A 21,901-nucleotide genomic window follows, 5' to 3' on the forward strand; every position below is an offset into this window, starting at 1 on the left:
ATGTGGGACACCACCTCAGCATGGCTTGATGAACAATGCCACGTCTGCACCCGGGATCTGAACTGGCAAAACCCCAGGCCACTGAAGCAGAGTGTGCAAACTTAACCACTCAGCCACGGAGCCAGCCCTGAATACATTTTCTGTACTGCCTCGGGAATCCTTCTTCCATCTTGATGAGGTTTTTCTCTTGTTTATTCAAATCCAGGAGCTGAAATGTGCATTTTAGATTTCTCCCTCAAGTTAGCCTGTATATTACCAATAGTTTCCTTCACTTCTAGACATTACAATACTTAACTGGAGCCTTTTTTTTCAAAGATTTTATTTTTCCTTTTTCTCCCCAAAGCTCCCCAGTACATGGTTGTATATTTTTAGTTGGGGTTCCTTCTAGTTGTGGCATGTGGGATGCCGCCTCAGCATGGCTTGATGCGTGGTGCCATGTCCGTGCCCAGGATTCGAACCAGCGAAACCCTGGGCTGCTGAAGCAGCACGCGTGAACTTAACCACTTGGCCACGGGGGCCAGCTCCCCTGGAGCCATATTTTTGTCTTGAGAAATTGAATTCCTATAATTTGGATTACTCTTGGTCTCTGAATGATCTCATGTCATATTTTTGATCTAGTAACTGTTGCTGTGTTTTCCTCTTTTTCATGCTTATTTGCAAAATTGATTCCTATAGAATTGCATGGATAGCTACTTAGGCACTTGACTTCAGATTTTCTCCTCAAATGCAGATGAATTATTTCTTCTTGGCTTTGGTGAATCAGAATATTAGCACAGCCTCCCAAGACTATTTGCTGCTATTACCCTTATCATGCTCCTCCCTTCTATCTTCTGTCTTAGAAACATGTGGGAGCTAGGCAGTTGGCTTTGAAGCCTTAATAAATGTTCACGGAAGCTATGTGGCTTAGAGGGAACAAACAGGCTTTGTGTTCAGACAGACCTGATTTTCAGTCCTGGCATAACCACTAACTAGCTCTATGTGGCATTGGTGAGTTATTCAACTTCTTAGGAGTCATAAGTAAAATGCAGTTACCAAAACCCACTTTGTAAGATTGATAAGAAAACCCACTTTGCAAAGGTAAATGGCTGATTTTACTCTTGAATATGATACAGAAATCTTAAATAAAATACTAGAAAAGCAAATCCAAAATATGCATCATGATCATGTATTTATATCAGGAATATAATTTTGGTTTAATATTTTTAAAAATAAAAAATGTGATTTATACCTTAACTGATTTTGATAAAATTTAACATCCATTCATAAAAACAAAACACGTGGCAGGTTGGAAGTGGAAGAGAACTTCTTAAACTGATAAAAGATATCTATAAAAAAATTTACACTTAGGGAGGCAGAAGCTTTCTTAAGTTGATAAAAGATAACTTTAAAAACTATATCATACTTAATGGTTAAAAGACAAAAAATTTCCCTTTGAGATCAAGAATGAGAATTCTTTTATTCACCATTGTCCTAGAGAACCTAGCCACCTCAGTAAAGCAAGAAAAATATATAAATAAAGGTATTAAGGATTGGAAAGGAAGAAAGAATATCAAAAAACGACTACATATAAATTATTAGACTTAATAAGAGCTTAGAAAGTTTCTTGGCTACAAGACTAATACATATAAATCAATTGCATTTTTATATACAAGCCACAAATAGTGTTTTAAAGTTTCTAAAATACACAACTTACAATGGCATTAAAACTATCAAGTACCTAGGATTAATCTAACAAAAGATGTGTCTGTCTCTAGGGAAAAGACTAAAACTTTGTTCAAAGACATTAAAGAACATATAAATAAAGGGAGAAATATACCATATTCATATGGTCTCCTTCACCCCACTTGTATGGCTCTGGATATAGTACCCTACCTGGAACTCATGTTCTGGTGCCTCAGAAACCTTCCCGCCTCCAGTTCTTTGTTTCCATAAGCAAATGTCTGCACAGAAACAGCTCCTGATAGCCTCCAACCCTGGATACAAGCTCACTGTCGTCATCTCTGATGGCAAGGAACACTCTACTGGGGCTGCTTGATGGACCCTGATCTTTGCGAGTTCTGCAGAAGCCCAGCTCATCTCCAAACAGAAGAATAGTTAGCATTTATAGACAGGTTCACTCTATCCAAATCACGTTCCTTCTTTTGACCGTTAGTAGAAACTCATGGGGGAAAGGATTTGTATTATCCCCATTTTATACGTGAGGAAGCTGAGGGTCCTCAAGGTTAATGGCAGTCAAAGACCCACAGTCATGGAACTGGGTCTCAAATTCAGGACTTTTGACATCAAATTTAATGCATTCTCTGCTATTAAAACAATGTTTGTTTGTTTGTTTGTTTCTTGAGGAAGATTAGTCCTGAGCTAACATCCGCCACCAATCCTCCTCTTTTTGCTGAGGAAGATTGGCCCTGAGCTAACATCTATGCCCATCTTCCTCTATCTTATATGTGGGGCGCCTGCCACAGCATGGCTTGATGGGTGGTGTGTAGGTCTGCACCTGGGATCCGAACCTGTGAACCCTGGACTGCCAAAGTGAAGCGTGCAAACTTAACAGCTATGCCACTGGGCCGGTCCCTAAAACAATGTATTTTTGAGAGCAGCCCTGTCCTACCACATTCACCAGGGCAAATGCAATGTCTTATGGGTTCTTGGGTCTTTTGACTGGGCAAATCTTTTCCTGATGCCTCTATTTTCAAACAGTTGAGTTTCTGTAGGCATTATATTTTTACATCTTAAGAAAGGATGGGAAGAAGAGAAAGGAGAGAGAAAAGTAGGGACTTTACAGTATTTGCCTCACAAAGTGGCAGTTGATTGTTATAGTCAGGCCAAAACCTCCTTTCTCTTACCTATGAAGTGAGATAACAGATTTATTTCTCTCTCTCTCTCAGGCTTTTTGGGGTTAGATAAAGTAAAACATAAAAAGGGCTTAGCGCAGTGCCTAGCACATAGTATGTGCTCCATAAATGCTAGCTATTGTTATTGGCAGCTCCTACACCAGCAGAAGACACTCCTATGGTTTTTACAGCGAAGCAGAGTATTGCCCAGATCAGGGCTGCGGAAGCACAACACTAGACTGACTGCAGCCGCTTTTTGCTAATATTTTTTGAGCTGTTCTTAAAGAGACATTCTTTCCCTGGAGAACTGCAGTGGGGAGGAAGACCCCTAGGAACTAAGTGTCTTTGATTCTCAGCATGTGATTCATAGGGGAAGCCATATAGTTTAAGACATGTCCTTTGTTCATTTGTTCATTCTTCCTTTTTTTTTTTTAAGATTTTATTTTTTCCCTTTTTCTCTCCAAAGCCCCTTGGTACATAATTGTATATTCTTCGTTGTGGGTCCTTCTAGTTGTGGCATGTGGGACGCTGCCTCAGCGTGGTTTGATGAGCAGTGCCATGTCCGGGCTCAGGATTCGAACCAACGAAACACTGGGCCGCCTGCAGCGGAGTGCTCGAACTTAACCACTCGGCCACGGGGCCAGCCCCTCATTCTTCCATTTTTTATTCAATAGACCTTTATTGAAGAACCAGCTGTATACCAGGCACTATGCTAGTCACTAAGAATGAAGAGAAATACATGATAGGTTAGCATTACAGAGGGAAATCTGGGGCCATCATCTCAGGCTTCACAGCACTGGGGGTCCAGGACCATTCATTTGGAGGAACAAGGGGCAGATTCCAGGTATGGTGGGAAATGTATGAACTTGACATCAGAGGGATTGAGGTTTCAACCAAGGTGCTGCTTACTTTCTGTGTGAACTTGAACAAATCCTTCATATCTCTAAACTTCTGTCTTCTCATCTGATAAATGGGAATTATATACTTACCATGAAGCGTTATTATGAAGATTCAATGGTGTCATTTAAGTGAAGTGCCTGGCCTTTAGTGGCTCCTCCTTCTCATGAAATTGACCACCTCTCTGCCCCTCTAACTTCTCCACTCCAAGTTTCATTTTTCTCTATTGTGGTGTCTTTTTTCCTTTAAACCTGACCTTAATATGCTGTAAAACCTTCTTTCAAACATATAGTAATAACAAAATAAGTGGAGATGTGGGTGGGACACACAGTGTACTTTGCCCCCAACCAGGAAGCCACCCTCCTACTCCTCTTCCCACATAGCCATCATTGTTTCAAGCACAAAGCCCAGTTGTCCTTAATTATCCATAACCAAGCACTTCAGGCCATCTCTGATTAGTACATCAAAAGGAGCCCATTTGGTGCAGGTGGACTATTTCCACATTTGCTCTTTATCCCTCATTAACTGGTCAGACTGTTCAGAGGGAAAAAGGATCTTGTAAGGAGGTTGACTCTAAAGGAATGCTGAGTATGTCGTTCTTGGGCTCTTGATGCGTCAGGACAAATGTCCTTGGCCCTTTCCTCAATAGTGATGACGTTGCTTCTTTGTGTCTATCTGAACCCTTCTCTAAACACTGAGAAAGTTGTTTCATTCATTTCTTTACTTAATCGTTTATTCATTCATTCACTCAATAGACATTTATTGACCACCAACTATGTGCCAGGACTGTGCTAGATCCTGGGGGAAATATCAGTGAGAAAAGCAGACAGACTAGACCCCTACTCTCATGAAGCTCACATTCTACCAGGGTAGACAGACAAAACAACAATAGCAACAAGAAAAGTTATCAAATAAATTAACAAGACAGTTGTGATAGATAAATAAGCACTGTGAAGGAGCTAAACAGGGAAGTGTATGAAAGAGTAAATGGGTAGGATGGGAGGCAAAATAGAGTGGTTAGAGTGGCCTTTTCTGAGGATGGAATATTTATTTTTAAATTTTTTTTTGCTGAGGAAGATCACCCTGAGCTAACGTCTGTGCCAATCTTCCTCTATTTTGTACATGGGTCGTTGCCACAGCGTGGCCACCAACCAGTGGTGTAGGTCCATGCAGGGACTGTACTCAGGTCTCTGAAGCAGAGTATGCCAAGCTTAACCACTAGGCCCCAGGGCTGGCCCCAGGAGTGAATATTTAAATTGAGCCCTGAGGTGCCAATTATGTGAAGAGCCAGGAAAAAGCTTTCTCAGCAGAGGGGACAGTAAGTGCAAAGGCCTCTGAGGGGGAAGGGTTTGGTATGTTTAGAGAAATTAAAGGGGTATGAAATGAGAGTAGAGAGGCTGGCAGAAGACAAATTAAACGTTTTGTAAGCTGTGACTACGGATTTTACTTAAAAGTGCAATTTATTAAGTATTCAACAAACTCTGATTGAGGACCTGATATGTGCCAGACACTGTTCTAGGCTCTGGACATGCTGCAGGATCACTGAAAGTAACTCTCAAAAGTTACATTCTAGTGGGGGAAACAAGCAGTAAACAAAATAAATAAGTAAAGTAGCATTTTTAGATAATACTGAGGAGAATATTTTAACAAACTAAGAAAAGGAGTTAAGAAGGATAGGGTTGCAATTTTAGATAAGAGTGGCCAGATAAGGCCTCACCAAAAAAATTCCATTTAAGTAAAGATTTGAAGTGTCCATGTGCCATGCAGGGGCAGAGCCCCGGGCCACACAATAGTTAGAGGTCAGGGGAGATGAAGAGCACCAGGAAAGGAAATGACAAGAAGCATCTGGAATAGTAAGAGAAAAATCAGGCAAGTCTCCTGGAAGCTGGAAAATGTTTCGGGGAGGAGAGAGCTCAACAGTGTAAAATACTGAGGATGGAAAATAAGGGCGAGGACTGAGACGTGACCGTTGGATTTAGTGACGTGGAGGTCGCTGGTGACCTTGAGAGGAGCAGTTTCACTGCTGTAGTGGAAGCAAAACCCCGGTAGGAGTATATTCAGCAGAGAGTTGGAGGAAAGGAACTGGAGACCCTGAATCTAGAAAACACTTCCAAGGAGCTTTGCTGTAAGGTAAGGGGTTAAAACGGGGCAGTGGCCACGGGGAAGTTAGATCAAAAGAGAGCTTTTCCTCCAACTTTGTTTTAAATGTTAAAAGTTACAGAAAAGTTGAAAGACCAGTCCAATACCCATATACCCTTCACCTAGTTGCAGCAATGTTGACATTTTGCCACATATGCTTCCACTCTGGAATGGTTTTTTAAAAACCTTTTTTCAAATTGTGAAATATAATGCATATACGGAAAAGTCCATAAAACAAAACGTATAACTCAATAAATGATCACAAAGCAAACAGCCATGTAACCGCCACCAATATCAAGAAATAGAACACTGCTAGCATCCCCAAAGCCCTCTTACGCCCCCTCCCTCACATCAAAAGGTAACCACCGTCCTGATTTTCATGGTAATAACTTCCTGCTTTTCTTTATAGTTTTACTGCGTAATAATGAATTCCTAAAGACTATAGTTTAGTTTTCGCTTGTTTTTAAGCTTTAAGAATGAAATAATATACACAACAATATTCTTTTATATCTGACTTCTTTAGCTCAATATGTTGTGTGTTTATTTCTTCATTGTATAATTTTCTGTTATAAAAATATGCCACCATTTATTATTCATTGTACTGTTTATGGTCGTGTTGATTGTTTCCAGATTTTTGCTCTTATGAATAATGCTAAATGCTGCTGTGAATGTGCTTGTATATGTCTCTTGATGCACATGTGCATGCATTTCTATTGGGTATGTTCCTAGGAGCAGAATTACTGGGTCATAGGTATGTGCACATGCAACTTCCACAGCTAATACCAAAGGCTTTTCCCTGTTGGTTGTACCAATTCATAGTCTCATCAGCAATATGTGAGAGCTACTGCTCCACGTGTTTTTCCTTCCTTTGCATTTTTGATACTTGCCATTTTAGTGCATATATTGTGGTATATCATGGTGGTTTTAATTAACATTTCCTGGAATACTGATATTCATTGGCCATTTGAATATCCTCTTTTGCAACATGCCTATTGAAGATACGTGCCCGTTTATAAATTTGGATTGTCTGACATTTTCTTAATGGTTTGTAGGTGTTTTCCCTATATATTAGATATAAATCCTAGTATACTGTATGTGTTACACACATCTCGTCTCCATCTGTGCTTTGCCTTTTCATTTTCTTAATGCTGTCTCTGCATGAATAGAAGTTCTTCATTTCAAAGTAGTCAACCCATCAATCTTTCCCTGTATTGTGCTTTTTTGGGTTCTGTTTAGGAAATTTTCATCTACCTCAAGGTAGATACTCTCCTATGTAACATCCTAGAAGTTTTATTATTCTGTTTGCCATATTTAGGGCTATCATCTACTCAGTGCTAAGTTTTGTATATTGTCTTACCTTTTTTTGGCATATGGATATCTAATGATGCAACACCATTTATTGAAAGACTGTCCTTTCCCTACTGTTTTGAAGTGCCACCTTTGTTATAAATCAGGTGTTTGTGTGGCAGTTCATTTCTGGGCTTTGTGTTCCATTGGTCTATTTTCTTTCTTGCACCGTTACCATACTGCCTTAATTACTATAGCTTTATCAGAAGTCTTGCTATCTGATAGAGTAATTACTCCTAACTTATTCTTTTTCAAAAGTGTCTTGGCTATTATTGGTCCTTTCCATGTCCTCATAAATTTTAGAATCAGCTTATAGAGTTTCACAAACAAAAGTCTTCTTGGGATTTGGATGGGAACTGCATTGAGTCTGTAGCTAATAAGAGGCAAATTAACATCTTTAAAATCATTGCGTCTTCTAATCCATGACCACAGTAAAGCCTTCTCTTTATTTAGTTCTTCTGTAATTTCTATCAACAAAGCTTATAGTTTTCTATGTAGAGATCTCACACATTTTTTGTGTGTGAATTTATTCCTCAGTACTGTCTTTGAAACTTCTAAATGTTATCTTTTTAAAAATTTCATTCATGACTGTTCATTGTTGAAATATAGAAATACGATTGATTTGTATATTGGCCCTTTATCCAGCAACCTGCTTAAACTTACTTTTTAAGTTGAGTAATTTATCTGTAGATTCTTCTAGATTTTCTATGTATGTAACAATATCATGTGTGAATAATGACAACTTGTTTATTCCTCTTCTTCACTCAAATTATAAAATACTGTGCCAGCCCCAGTGGCCTAGTGGTTGAGTTTGGTGCCCTCTTCTTCAATGGCCCGGGTTCAGTTCCTGGGCGTGGACCTAGACTACTCATCTATCAGGGGCCATGCTGTGATGGTGGCTCACATACAAAATAGAGGAAGATTGGCAACAGATGTTAGCTCAGGGCAAATCTTCCTCAGAAAAAGAAAAATTATAAAATACCTCCTCTTTCCCTTAGTAATTCTAAAATAACAATTAAATCTTTGATTTATTTTTGGTATACAGAATGAGGTATGCTCCAGGCTAATTTTTTCCTCCAGATAGTTGTCCTGCGTTTTATGAAGAGTTATTGACTAAGACATCTTTCCCCAATAATTTGAAATGAGACCTTTTTATATATTAAATTCCTATGTGTTTTTGATTGTATTTTTTATAGTTTTTCTTCTGTTCACTGATCTCTTTTTTGTTTTAGTTATTGTAACCTTAGAATGTTTTAATAACTGGTAGGACTTGAATTTATTTTTAGAGTATTTATTGCTATTTTTATTTATTTTATTCCTATGAATTTGAGAATCAGCTTATCTATTTCCAAAAGAAAATTTTGTTAGGATTTTTATTAGATGAGTTTTAAATCATAGATTTTGTTTCTGATCTTGAGTCTTCCTATCCATGAACAGGGGCTGCCTTTCTAATTGCTCAAATCTTTTCAGTTGTGGGTCCTTCTAGTTGTGGCATGTGGGATGCCCCCTGTGCCACCAAAGCAGAGAGTGGGAACTTAACCAGTGGGCCACAGGGCTGGCCCCTGTTCAAATCTTTTGTGTTCCTTAGCATTTAACATAGACCTTGTGTATTTCTTACAATTTCTTCCCAGACGGTTGTCGTTTTTGTTGATGTCGTTAATATTTTCAAACTGGTCATTGTTTGCTTGAAGGGTGCATATTAATTTTTCTATGAGTTAATTTTTTAACCCAACCACTGAATTAAATTCTACTTTTGTCTGTAAGTTATTCAGTTTATTCTCTTTTTTCCCCAGGTAAGCAATTATATCATCTATAAACAATATACAATTTACTTCCCCCCTCCTACTTTTTATGTCTCTTATTTTTTTTCATTGAGGGGTTTTAAGTGGGAGGGCTGTCTACTCATTACCATATTAGAGAGTACATTGGCTGCAAAAGTGGAATCAAGGAAACCTTTTAGGGGTCCAGTACAGTAGTCAAGATGGTGGCTTGGGCTAAGAAAGTGACAACAGAGATGGACAGAAGTGAGTAGACTGGAAATATGTTTTGAAATGTGGCAGAGAACAGGCTGATCATATTATGCTAAAGATTTTCAAACTTCTTGGGAATTTTGAAATATAAGAATCACAGTTATGGGGCTGGCCTGGTGGCACAGCGGTTAAGTTCACACATTCCGCTTCAGCAGCCCAGGGTTCCCCAGTTCAGATCCCAGGTGTCGACGTGGCACCTCTTGGTAGGCGTCCCACATATAACGTAGAGGAAGATGGGCACAGATGTTAGCTCAGGGTTAATCTTCCTCAAAGAAAAAAAGAATCGTAGTTGGAAGGGATCATGAACATAATCAAGCATGTTCTCTAGCCCTCTGTTTTCTCAGATTCACTCCAACTTCCTAGCCACCTCCAGTGATAGAGAACTCACTACCTCCCATGGCAGCTCATTCCATTTATTCAGTTCACTCCACAAACCCTATACTTTGTCAGGTACTGTATGGCGCCCCAAGAAACATGGATAATCAAGATTCATGCCTCTCTCAGGGAAGCTCAGGGAAAGGGACAACTCTCTTAGAAAGTTTCTTTCCTGGCAGACTCTGCTCTTGAGTTTCCTGTCTGAATTCTCTTATAGAACAAGGCTGATCTCTCTTCTTATGCTGCCCACTCCTCAGATGTTTGCAAAGGCCATCATAGCCTTTTGGGATTCCTCATCTCCTCTTCCTTCTCGTTTTCACCTGATCTGACACCAAGTTCTCTCTTTATCCTGGCCCTAATTTGAGAAACTTGAAACTTGTACTTTAGCGTTATTTTTCTGAAGAGTTATTATGTCCTTTCTCTACTTTTACTCATAATTCAATACCTGGGAAATTAATGTTCATTTATTTATAGTTAGATATTCTCATTCATATTTTCCAATTTGGCTTAGTGTTTACCTTTTTTTTTTAGACTTCAGTAAGTACGTAGTATGAAGTGTATAATTAGCTTTGGGAACAAAAGACTAAACAGCCATGAAATCAATTACCTTGCTAGGCTCAGCAAACACTAGCTGGTTACAATAATGAAGGCATCTATTTGATGAAAAGACTGAGAATAAAATAATGCATATGGAAGGAAGCTAGCAAGTTGACTAGTGTTAAAAGTGAAATATAAATCTATGATTTCTTCAAGATAGACAGTGATGTAGGGTCTACTTTTACAGATACTACATAACATCCAGGTCTAAATAATGAGCCTTTTTTTTTTTTTTTTGCTAACAGCCCATTACTCTTCCAAAGCAGTTATGTTAATTATGTGTTCACAATCCCCATCCAATTTAACAGTCAATATATTTAATGAAGATGTTATCTTCTTGGTGAGGCATTTTTGTGAAACATTTGAATATAGCTATTTTTACAGTGTCAAAAGTCTTAATACAATTTGACATGTTTTCCCAAATGAGTTGCAGAAAAATGACAGGGGAAATGGAAGAGGGTTTATTTTCTGTAGAGAGGGTGACCCTGGTCAATTCAGAATGGAGACAGCTGTGAATTATAGTGGGTTCCTCTGAGAATTGTCATATTTAAACTAAACTGATGATACAGAAGCTCAGGGAATAATTCCTGGTGCTTTGCAAGTGTTGTGGGCAGTTTGCTTCCCTGCATGATGTAAGATCATTTTTTCTCCCTGAATCTTTTCTTTAAGCCTAGGCAACTTGGAACAGTGTACAGGGCATCACTTTTGCAGTTAGATATGTCTGATGTTGAATTTTGATATGAATCAGGACAATCCAATGTTTTTTTTATTTTACACATTACTTACTTTTCTAATTTGGTTAATATTTAAATGGATTGTAATATTTCCCTAATGAGGTTACTGTGAAATTGAATAAATGCAATGTGTATGTGTATTATTTTAATTTGTTCAATTTTCATATATATATATATATATATATATATATAACTAATCAAAACACTTACTTAGTAGATGTTTAGTAATATTAGAGGCCAAAATCTCTCCCATGTGTTCTCTTTCTTTTTAATCCATTTCTTTGCCTAAATTATTTCTTTCTTTCATATGCGGCATTTATTGGGTCATCAAGTTCTTTTGATTCTGCTTCTGAAAGGCTTTTCAGGGGGCTGGCCCGTGGCCGAGTGGTTAAGTTCGCGCACTCCGCTGCAAGCGGCCCAGTGTTTCGTTGGTTCGAATCCTGGGCGTGGACATGGCACTGCTCGTCAGACCACACTGAGGCAGCGTCCCACATGCCACAACTAGAAGGACCCACAATGAAGAATATACAACTATGTACTGGGGGGCTTTGGGGAGAAAAAGGAAAAAATAAAATCTTTAAAAAAAAAAAAAAAGGCTTTTCAAATTGGTTTCCTCTCCATTCTTTCTGGCAGTGCCTTAGTTCAGGATACTATTGTCTCTTTCTTAGATTATTGCAATAACTTTTTATTTTATTTTTCTCCCTCCAGTCTTGCCATTTCCAATCCATCTTCCACACTGTCCAGAGCTTCTCAAAATGCCTTTCTAATTATGAATCAACTTCTCTTGCCTAAATACTTTTAATGACCAATCTTCACTGCATAGATCTTGTCTCCTTCATCTTTCGTCTCTGGTGTCAAACAGGGTGTTCTATGTTAACCACCCCCTTCTATTCTTCAATTTTCTATTATTGGATTAAGTTATGGCAAACTTTCTGAACAAAAAGATCTATAAGTGGCTTCTAAATACATGATAAAAATGTTAACCTCACTTTAAAATAGGAGATCTGAAAATTAGAACTAAGTAAGATATTATTTTTAATCAGTTTGGCAAAAATCAAAAAGTTTAATGATACATTATTTTGACTAGGGTATGGGGAAATATTCTTATACATTGTTGTTGGGAGTATAAATTGGCACAATCTTTCTGGAGAACAATTTGACAGTATCTATCAAAATGACCGTAACTTTGACCCAGCATCCCATTTAGCCTACCGAAATACACTTGCACAGATATATGTGAAGAATATTCATTGCAGCATTGTAAGAGCAAAAGATCAGAATAACTGAGATGTCTATCAACAGGGTGATGGTTATGTAAATTGAAGTGTATCCATAAAATGTAATTCTACAGAGCCATTAAAAAGAATGATGCAATCCATGTGTACTGATATAGAAAGATATCCAAAATAAATTAAAGCAAAGTACAGAGCAGTATATATAGGATGCTATCATTTGTGTGAAATTTTCTAAGATATATATGTATATATATGGAGCATTAAAACATCTGTGGAATGATATACAAAGGACTGAAGAGAGTGGTTGCCTCTGAGGAGGTGAGCCAGGGACAAGGTTGGTAGAGAGACTTATACTTCAGTACTGTTTGAATTTTTTTCACCAGGTACATGTATTATTTTTCAAAAATAACAGAGCAATAGTAAATTATGGCAGATTACCTTGATGATATCTAAGTCTGATACTATGGTGCATCTCAAAAGAGTCTTATGTGATGGCATTGTTTAGCTCAAACAGAGGGGTAAACTGATGATTGATGAGATTATCTGGCCAAGGTCCGTGTGTCATTAAGAAGTACTAGGGATATGAGCCCAGGCTTACCTGGCACCAGCACCCTGCAGCCTGCCTTGAAAATACCTCAGTTGTGAAAAATACTCCATTGTATTCTGAGTATTACTCTGCATATCTGTACTGTTTCCCCACTGGACTGGAAGCTTCTTGAAAGCAGAAGCCATTCATTACTTTGTCATCAGCCACTATCACAATGACTGGCACATGGTAAGTGCTCAATAAATGCTTATTGATGTGAACAGTTAGATGATTTTCTTTAACCAACCAGATATTGATGGAGATGTAAATTCTGGAACCTGCCATCTTTTCTAAAATGCAGACTATTTTGATTTGTGTCTTAATCATACCAAGAAATTTAAGAGGAAAAAATGGGATAGTGATAGTAAACACTGCAGCTGCAGAATTCGAGAGCAAGCTGTTCTCTTTGATGTATAAAAGAATAGTTCAAAATGTTCTAAAAACACGTGCCTCTCTATATAGCTGACAGGGGCAAGTGTGAGACTCACCCTGCGATTTACCCTGTGAAACCTTTTACTCAAAGCCCCTTGTATCTAGCTCCTTTTGGACTGCTCAGAGCAGGCGTTGGCCTCCCACCTGTTTGTGCCTGGAGGATTTCTGTCACACGTCAGTGAAGAAGCATGTGTCCCCACTAGCTATAGTGACCTGCCTCTGAGGTGTGCAAACGCTACAATCACTGCAAAGCTTCCAGCCTCTGGAAAACTGTGGTGTTTAGAGAGTTTCCAGAGCAATCAGCAACTCCTAAAAGTCCTTTCTTCAAAGCCAAACTCAAAGTTACTGGCAATTTTACAAAATAATGCTTAAAGCAATGCTTAGTTTCCTGAGTCTATAAGAAAGGTTTCTCATAGAAAGTGTTTATTGGTCTCCCTGAATTCCCCAGCTTCTCTGGAAGTATGCATCAACCAACGGAGAAGAAGGGCAGGGGGTGGTTTGAGTCTCAGCTGGGACTTAAACCTTGGGCTTATCAGCTTAGAACCTCAGAGCATTCCTTTCCCAGCATCACCTGGTCAAAGCAGAAAGGTATAATAAAAATAGCACAGACTGAAAGCGACTGACCAGGGTTTGAAACTGTGTTCTGTCAACAACCGGTCACGTGACCTTGGGCAAGTTACTTAACCTATTTTGAGGCTCTGTGTCCTCATTTTGCAATGTTGTGGTAAGAATTTGACAGATCAGCCGCAGCCAGTTCCAGGCACACAGTGTGTGCTCAATCAATTTTGTGAGCAAAGTGAGTGAATAACATACTTAAGATGACTGGCATACAGAGGAGTTCAATAAATATTACTTCCCTTCCCACTCTCCACCCTTCTCACTTTTAGGTCAGGCTATGTGTTGCCCTTTGGTGAATTTTTTCCCTTCAAAGGTGCTCCCAAAGGTCACCAAAACGTATTTTTAACCAGAAAAAAAAAGTTAATTAAGGCAAAAAGGGAGCCTGCAATGGAAATGCATTCACTTTAGCTTCCAAGCCCCCAAGGGATGGCCTTGTCTTTCTGTTTGTTTGGTCAAGAATAAATCTGTCCAATGTTGTTCAGCAGAGAAAGTTTTAAATTTTAATTTTTAAAACTGTTTATCTATAGCATTGAAAAATGGATTAGAAACAGACAACAGACAGCAGCCATTGCCAAACCATGCATTAGAATCTTCTTACACATTCATTATGAGGACACACTGGATCAGAGTTGAGCACGTAGCTTTAACTTCTGACTAATTTAGATTAGAGTCCAAACTCTATCCCTTACTTTCCTTGTAAGCTTGGGCAACTTATTTAACCAGTTGGAGCCTCAATGTGCTTATCTGTGAAATGTGGCTAATAAGATTACACGCCTCATGATTTTTGTAAGGGTTACATTAAGCAATAGCTATACTTACCGTGGTCCTTGGCACAGGATTCACTCTCAACAAATTGTAGCTATTATTGTCATCATCTCATTTAATATAACCCCACAAGGTAGCTTGTGGTAGAGGTGGAGGTAAAGCAACATTACTGCCTCTATTTAATGGACAAGGAAACAGTCTTACACGATGAATATAAAACTTTTTTGTCACATCACCAGACCAATGGCAAAAGCTCAAAATATGTGAGCTTAAAAAAAGAAAAACATCAATGGTCCCCAACCTGTAGATCAGCAACTGTGACTAGAACTTAAAGTCAGGGACTGACCTTTATACTCTGCGAGCGTTTTGTGTAGGAAGAGGAAACTATAATGACCTATTGACTTGTCTGTCTACTCCCACTTGCTAGGAGGGTATGACCAGAGTCCCCATACAGCTAGCACGTAGGCACTGTAGGTGCTCAGTAAATATTTGTTAATCGATTAAGTGGAGGAGGTGAGCACACAGGGGCTCTGCTCTGTATCTTCCCCCTCAGGAGCTGTACCAGCCCCCATTTCTGCCCTAGGCCCCCTCTCTTCATTGTGACTTCCTTTTTGTCTTAAAGCTTCAGGAAAATCAGCACAGGGTTCCCCTCACTGAAAGGTGAGAAGATGTATGCCTTGAAGAAAAACTTGAGCCTTCCTTGAGATGTCAGCCGTGCAAATTGAACCCAAATGTCAGAGACCAGGCCATTCACACCTAACTGAGAAACTGTGGTAGAGTCCTCATTAAGTGTAGACACTTGAAAGACTGTAACATAGTTGGTGACAAACAGCACTCATGTTGGTTTGGAAAGGAACCGGTTTAAAGCCTGAATAAATCAATAGTTAAGCTTTGGAGACCTTAAACAAACAGCTACCTTTGACTCACAGCAGAAATATAAACATGATCCTCAAAATGCATTCAAAAATTATTGTTCTTAGTCAACTAGTAAAATAAAGTCCAAATTTGAGAGTCCTTTGGGGGATCACAGTTTTTTCTCTTCCTCTTATGTCTGTCACAGAATAAACATGTAGTAAAGAAATTTGAAAATTAAAAGGTGAAAGCATGTTTGAATGTCACTTTGTGCATTTCAAAGATAGGAACAACAGTATAGAAAGTAGAATGTGAAAGTATATGAGAGCAGCTTCAGAATCAAACAGTCCTAGGCTAGAATACTGGAATTCTGGCTCAATCAATTAGTAGTATGTGAGGTCGAGCAAGTCATGTGCACACACAGCCATATATAAATACACACACGCATAGGATTATAGTGAAGATTAAATAGATGGAGACTATAAACTGCTTTCACAATGATGCATGGTACACAGAATGCGCTCAGGAAATGGTAGTTTTTCTTATCAGAGAAAGAAGGGCGAGACTTAGAGGCCAAGTCCCTTGACAATAAGTTCTCGGATCCAAGGGCTCAAGTCCCCTGAAGACGGTCCCCAGCAACAGGGTTTTATTGCTGTTTACAGGGAATTGCCTAGAAGACAGGGAGCTGTGCTGTGAGTAGAGTTTGAGATTTAGGATTAGAAGAACCTAAGCCCTGAGTCCTGACCCTAACATTTTTAAGCAGTGTGAACCTGGACTAAGTATCTAACATCTCTGAGATTTGGGTTCTCCATCTGAAAATAATTCCCAGGATTTTTCTGAGTAATAAGAGATATATGTGGATTGGAGCCCTTTATAAATTGTTAAGTACTCTTAAAAACACTAGTGAGTCCCTTTGTCTCTGGCCCTATAACAGTCATGCCTTAAGTAAGGAGACACAATGCTGTACGTGAGGTGCCGGGTTTCCCATCAGATGGGCTGCAGAGGTCTCATGACCTCACAGACACTCTGGTATCAGATATGGAGCCAACAGCATTTCAGGATAGAAGAGGACATGAAGGAGAGCTCTTGACATAAGGAAGTTCTACATCAGTTTTCCTACATCTGTCAAGCAAGGAACCCTTCACCATCTTTCATCCTCAACAGGAAAACTCACCTGCACTCTCAACTTTCTCACAGAAGAAATCCCTCTTACAAAGGATCTCGGAACTTGGAGGGAAAAAAGGGTGGCTGGAGGAAGAATGCTCTCGTTCAGCACTTTCTTTTCAGAAAATATTCCTGCGGTGAGAGCAGACTTTTTCATCTTCATGTCAATGCAAGCAATTGGCATGTCGTCTCATGAGCTCTTTGTTATAGCAGCAGTATGGTGTCATGGAAAGAGCTTTAGAGTGACTCGAGGCTTGGCTCAAAGCCCCTATCCTTTAATTAATGTGTGACCTTCAGCTGATGGTTACTTCCTTTCAACTATGGATTCCTTTCCAAGCTAGCTAAGCAAAGCCATGAAGATAGAGGAGACATCGCTTCTTCACTCACCCTGTTGCTCTTCAAAGACACACTTTTAGTTCCCAAATAGATTCCATCTTGAATGAGTCTCCAAATGTTTTTTCCTGAGTTATTCCAGTCTCTCCTATTGTTGTAAGCTCCAACGCTTTCTTCTTCATCTGAGAATTTAGTTCCGAGGCCTGAACCCAGCACACAGCAGGTTCTCAGCATATTCTTGTTAAATGACTGACTATAGGAATTAGCCCAAAACTCATTGTCAGGGGCTGGCCCAGTGCCATAGTGGTTAAGTTTGCATGCTCTGCTTCGGTGGCCCAGGGTTCACTGGTTTGGATCCCAGGCACAGACCTATGCACTGCTTATCAAGCCATGCTGTGGCAGATGACCCACATATGAAATAGAGGAAGATGAGCACAGATGTTGGCTCAGGGCTAATCATCCTCAAAAAAAACCAAACAAACTCATCAGCTCTTTGAAGCCCCTAGAGTACCCAGCACAATGTAAAGCAAGAGCTCAAGAAAAACAAATTGATTAATTCATCTGTTCTGCATTTATCATCTCTTCCTCCTGCCCAATTTGCCTCTTCTCTTTTTTGGGAAGTTGAAATTTCCTGCCATGTTTTCTGTTTCCCAGAAACAGAACCAACTGCTAGTACAAACTATTATCTTCTTGGAGACTTCTGGAATCTCCCCTAGTAGGTAGGGTTTCCAGGTTTAGCAAATAAAAGTACAGGACACCAAGTTAAATTTGAATTTCGGATAAACAGTGAATAATTTTTTAGTATAAATATGTCACATACAACATTTGGATAATACCTATGCTAAAAGTTTTCTCACTGTTTATCTGAAATTCAAATGTAACAGATTTATTTTATCTGGCAACCCTACTTGGGGGGGTCTCACTCCAAGCACTGACACCAACATGGAAGTTGTCATTACTTCCTTTTAGACTCTGTGCTCATTAATTAGTCAGTCCCCAAACATGCCCAAGGAGACAGCAAGCTGTTTTATGTTCCTTCAAGCACAGGCCTGCTCAGGGTCATATGTCGGGGAAGAGAGAATCAATTCCCTCAGTTTCCTGCTTGATCTCAAGCTTCCTTCATTCCACGGGGGAGCTGTTTTCTCTCTCTTCTTAGCCAAGGGATAGGTGCTTGTGGGTATTCCATCACTGCCAAGAAATTAGAGCATCCAAACACTAAGCTGAGGTTTCCTCTTTTGCACTACTCCTGAAACCAGTTCATCCTTCCAAATCTCCCTGCTGCTATTGTTGAAACAGAAACCTTACCTCCTTCTCCCAACACTGGAGACATGTTAACCTCTATCTTTTGTGTGTCTCCTAGTGTACTAAGTCACAATGTCCTGGGTTTGTTCTTGTGGCTGTTATTTATTTTTTGTTGTTTTCCCTACAGAAACATTTCTTAGACCTGCTTCATCGATCCATTCCACTTCTCTGGCCAGCCCTGCCAGTTTAGTATGTCATCATCTGGGGCCTGGATTGCAGCAACAGTGTTCCAGCTCTTCTGGCCCTGGATCTGTGCAACTTCTAGCAAATTTATCCTTGTGTAAGCTTCTTTTCCCACCTGGGATTCCCCTTTGGGAGAAGCTGGCATAAGTCTCTATTTCCTGTTTAACAAATCAATACCAAGCTCCACAGCTCAGCCTTCAATGCCCAAGCCTGTATAGTTTCTTCTCCGTGTCTGCCTTCTGTAGACTGATGCAATCCAGTTTCTATTTGCCAATCCCTGGGCCTCATCTCTGCTTCTGGCTGCATCAGCTCCATCACTGCTCCTGCCTTGAATCTCTAAATCCCTTCCTTCTCCTCTGGGTCAATCCACATCCCTTGCCTCCTTCAAAACCCAGCCTGTTAGAAGATAACAAAGCCAATCCTGGGGTAGAGAAGGCCTTTCCAAAGCAAAGAAAGGAAAAGAGACAACATAAAGGAATTGTTCGATAGGTTTGATTACCAAGAAGGAAAAGCTTCTTTATGTCAAAACATCCTAGAAACAAAACAAGAGAAACTACGAAAAATGTTTGCTACATATAATAGACAAAGTTAACATGCTTAATATAATTTTACAAATCGGTAAGAAACAAACATTCCAAAAGAAAATGAAGAAATGATATTAGTATGTGACACACACACACAAAGTAGGAGAGGCCAAAACCATGAAAAACCATAAAACCTCAGCAGTATTAGAAAATTGCTAATTAAATTAAAATAACAATGAGCTTCCCTTTCTCTTTATCAAATGGGCATTTTTTAAAAGGATGATTCTCAATGTTGATGTGAGTGCAAGAGCAGGATCTTTCGTACATGCTTTAGCAATCAGTTTCAGGAGGTTCTTTCCTGTACTTCTTTAAAATAGTACAGATTTGGGAAATCTTATTACTTCGTTACCTTATTAACAGTGTTTTCCAGTTTTTCTACAATAAATACCTACCCTTTTTACAATTAACAATATACATAAATGCATTTTTTAAAATCCTATAAAAATTTAAAAGAAGATGAGGAGGGATGAGAAGGAAAGTGCATCATCTTAACTCAGATAGACCTGGTTTAGGAATCCCTGATTGCCGCTAACTAGCCGTGATTAACCTCTCAAGCCTGGAATCCTCACCTCAGAGAGCTGTTAAGATTAAAACAGAAAAAAAGTGTGTAACCCGTTACCACGGTACCTGGCACTTTCTAAACATTCAGAGAATGATGGTGTCTATTATTATTCTGTTGTATCCTCAGCATATAGTTTCAGTGTTCTGCATATAGTAGGTGCTAAATTAAAATACCTAATTAATGATCTGAATTTTTATCTATACCTTCAATATTCTTTTCTACTGATCCCATTCTCTCTCCTTTTCCTTTCCTCTGCCTCTTCTACATCTGGCCTATCCATTCCCTTTCTCCTTCTCATTACACTCCCTGTCTTATGAAACAATCTTTCACAAGTACTCTAAACAGCATTTTTCAAAACCCAATTCCAAAAGCCACTGATTTGTCAGCCTTACCTGAAGGTTTCAGCCTTACCAACAGCAATGACGATGGGCCCCAGTCTCCTCTTCACTCTTGCTTAGTATTAATACCTGGTTTGAAACTCATCTGTCCTGGGGATGGCTCCTGTGCCTGGCTGCACCTGAGTCTGTTCACATGGGTGCTTCCTGGTGGCGTGTGACATGTTTGTCTGCTGACCTTTTCTTTCCTCCAGGTAGAAGCTAATTCTATGTTTCTTATGATGCTTCCTGCATGTTTGTGTTCATCAGTCTTACAAATGAAGTTTATAGCATTTACTGGTCAGCAAAATGTCTTCCCTTCCCTTATTCTTCTTTCCTCCTTTCATCCCTTCTATTCCTTTATCCTCCCCCTAGGAATATAGTTATTAATTATTCTTTTCTTTTTCTCTGACATAAATTTGTATTTGCTTCAGGAAAATAGGATAAATACCTTTATTTCTATGATCCATAGGCATAATATTGAGTATATGTCCTTGTATTTTCAGAAACATACACTAAACACTTTAGGGCAACCGATGAGAGATAATAACAGCAGAATGTAATCATGCGGCAAGCACTGGATTCTCCCCTCCATATCCTCATAACTATTGAGGCATATGATTATGGGGTTTGTCACTAGACCAGATTTGAATTCTGTCCGATACTGTACAACCTTAGGCAATTCACCTATCCTCTCTGAGTTTATCTGTAAAAAGAAAATGATATCATCTCAAAGGGTGCAAATTACATGAGTGTTAGGCATGTAAGACGATCTAACACAGAGTAGGTATAGGGACAGTCTCCAGCACAAAGGGAAATGTGAATTCCTCCCTTCCCTTTCCAAGATTCATTCATTCCTTGGGGATTTACAATCCAGTGGAAAAAGCAAGACCTATAGGTGAAATAAACATTAAACACAATCAAAATGAACTTATCAAACACATAGCACTTTGTGCCAGGCACTCTACTAAAGCATTTTGTAAACATTATCCATTTAATCCTCATAACAGATACTGTTATAACCCCAATTTTAAGATGAGTAAGCTGACATCTCTACAGGTCCCACAGTTAGTAAAGAGGTGGAGGAGCGCAGGCAATCCTGGTACCGGTGTCCCTGCTCATACCACTGCATTGTAGTCACGCATGCCTTGCACATAGTAGGAACTGAAGAAATATTTTAAAGTCTCTCCTTCTAACCCCTTTGACCAAAGCAAAAAGAACCACCACACATTTCCAGAAAAGCACCCCTTATCTATTTTTTGATCAAAAGAGTTGGCTGCTTTGCACAGAGGCTAAAACTCCAATCTAGTCTGGTGCAAAAGAGTCACCAGAAAACTGAGGTACCTTTTATTGTCAAGGACCTGGTTCCCCTAGGGCTAGTGACTGTGTAATAATAAATAGCCCAGAATGTGAAGAGGATGCCATTTTTTAAAGGTCCCTTTGGACTCCACGGTCTCTTTCAGAAAGACATCATTTGGCAAGCTCCCTTTATATTTGTATCTCATTTAATTCATGCAACTACCTTGTGAAGTATCATTTATAGACCTAATTTATACTAATGGAGAAATCGGGGCTCATAGATGCTAAATTCCCCAAGATTAGCCTAGCCAGGAAGTGACTTAAAATGTGAACTTTGACTGTCCAAAGCCACTGATGTTTCCATTATCCTACTCTTAGAGATGGTGATATCTATCCGGCTTGGCTGGGAATCTGCCCCTATCACCACCGGATCCACTCACCCGTGGACTCAGAATTCTGACTACACGTGCACACCCAGTTGTACTGTGAAGGAGTATGAATCTATCCTTAGAAACATTTGGAAGCACTCTGTGTTCTTAATGAACAATGAAGGGGTAACTGGCAATTACATTTTCTCTTAAAGCAGAGCATTTAGAGTAAGTCTTCAGGATCCTAAATTAGTAGCTCTGATTTAAGGCCATGATAAGGGGTAGAGAGCATTT

At 39.3% G+C, this 21,901-nt stretch overlaps 1 protein-coding gene across 1 annotated transcript in view; it reads right to left on the bottom strand.

The window, feature by feature from the left end:
- RAB30 (RAB30, member RAS oncogene family) overlaps positions 1-20,029 on the bottom strand; it is a 121,049-nt gene extending 101,020 nt beyond the window's left edge. Inside the window, exon 1 of the mRNA XM_046638603.1 lies at positions 19,959-20,029. The gene's annotated coding sequence lies outside the window, so the exon portion shown is untranslated. The remainder of the gene's footprint in view (positions 1-19,958) is intronic.
- Between the last annotated feature and the right edge of the window lie 1,872 nt (positions 20,030-21,901).

Source organism: Equus quagga, chromosome 14 (assembly GCF_021613505.1).
Source record: "Equus quagga isolate Etosha38 chromosome 14, UCLA_HA_Equagga_1.0, whole genome shotgun sequence".
Lineage (NCBI taxonomy): Eukaryota > Metazoa > Chordata > Mammalia > Perissodactyla > Equidae > Equus > Equus quagga.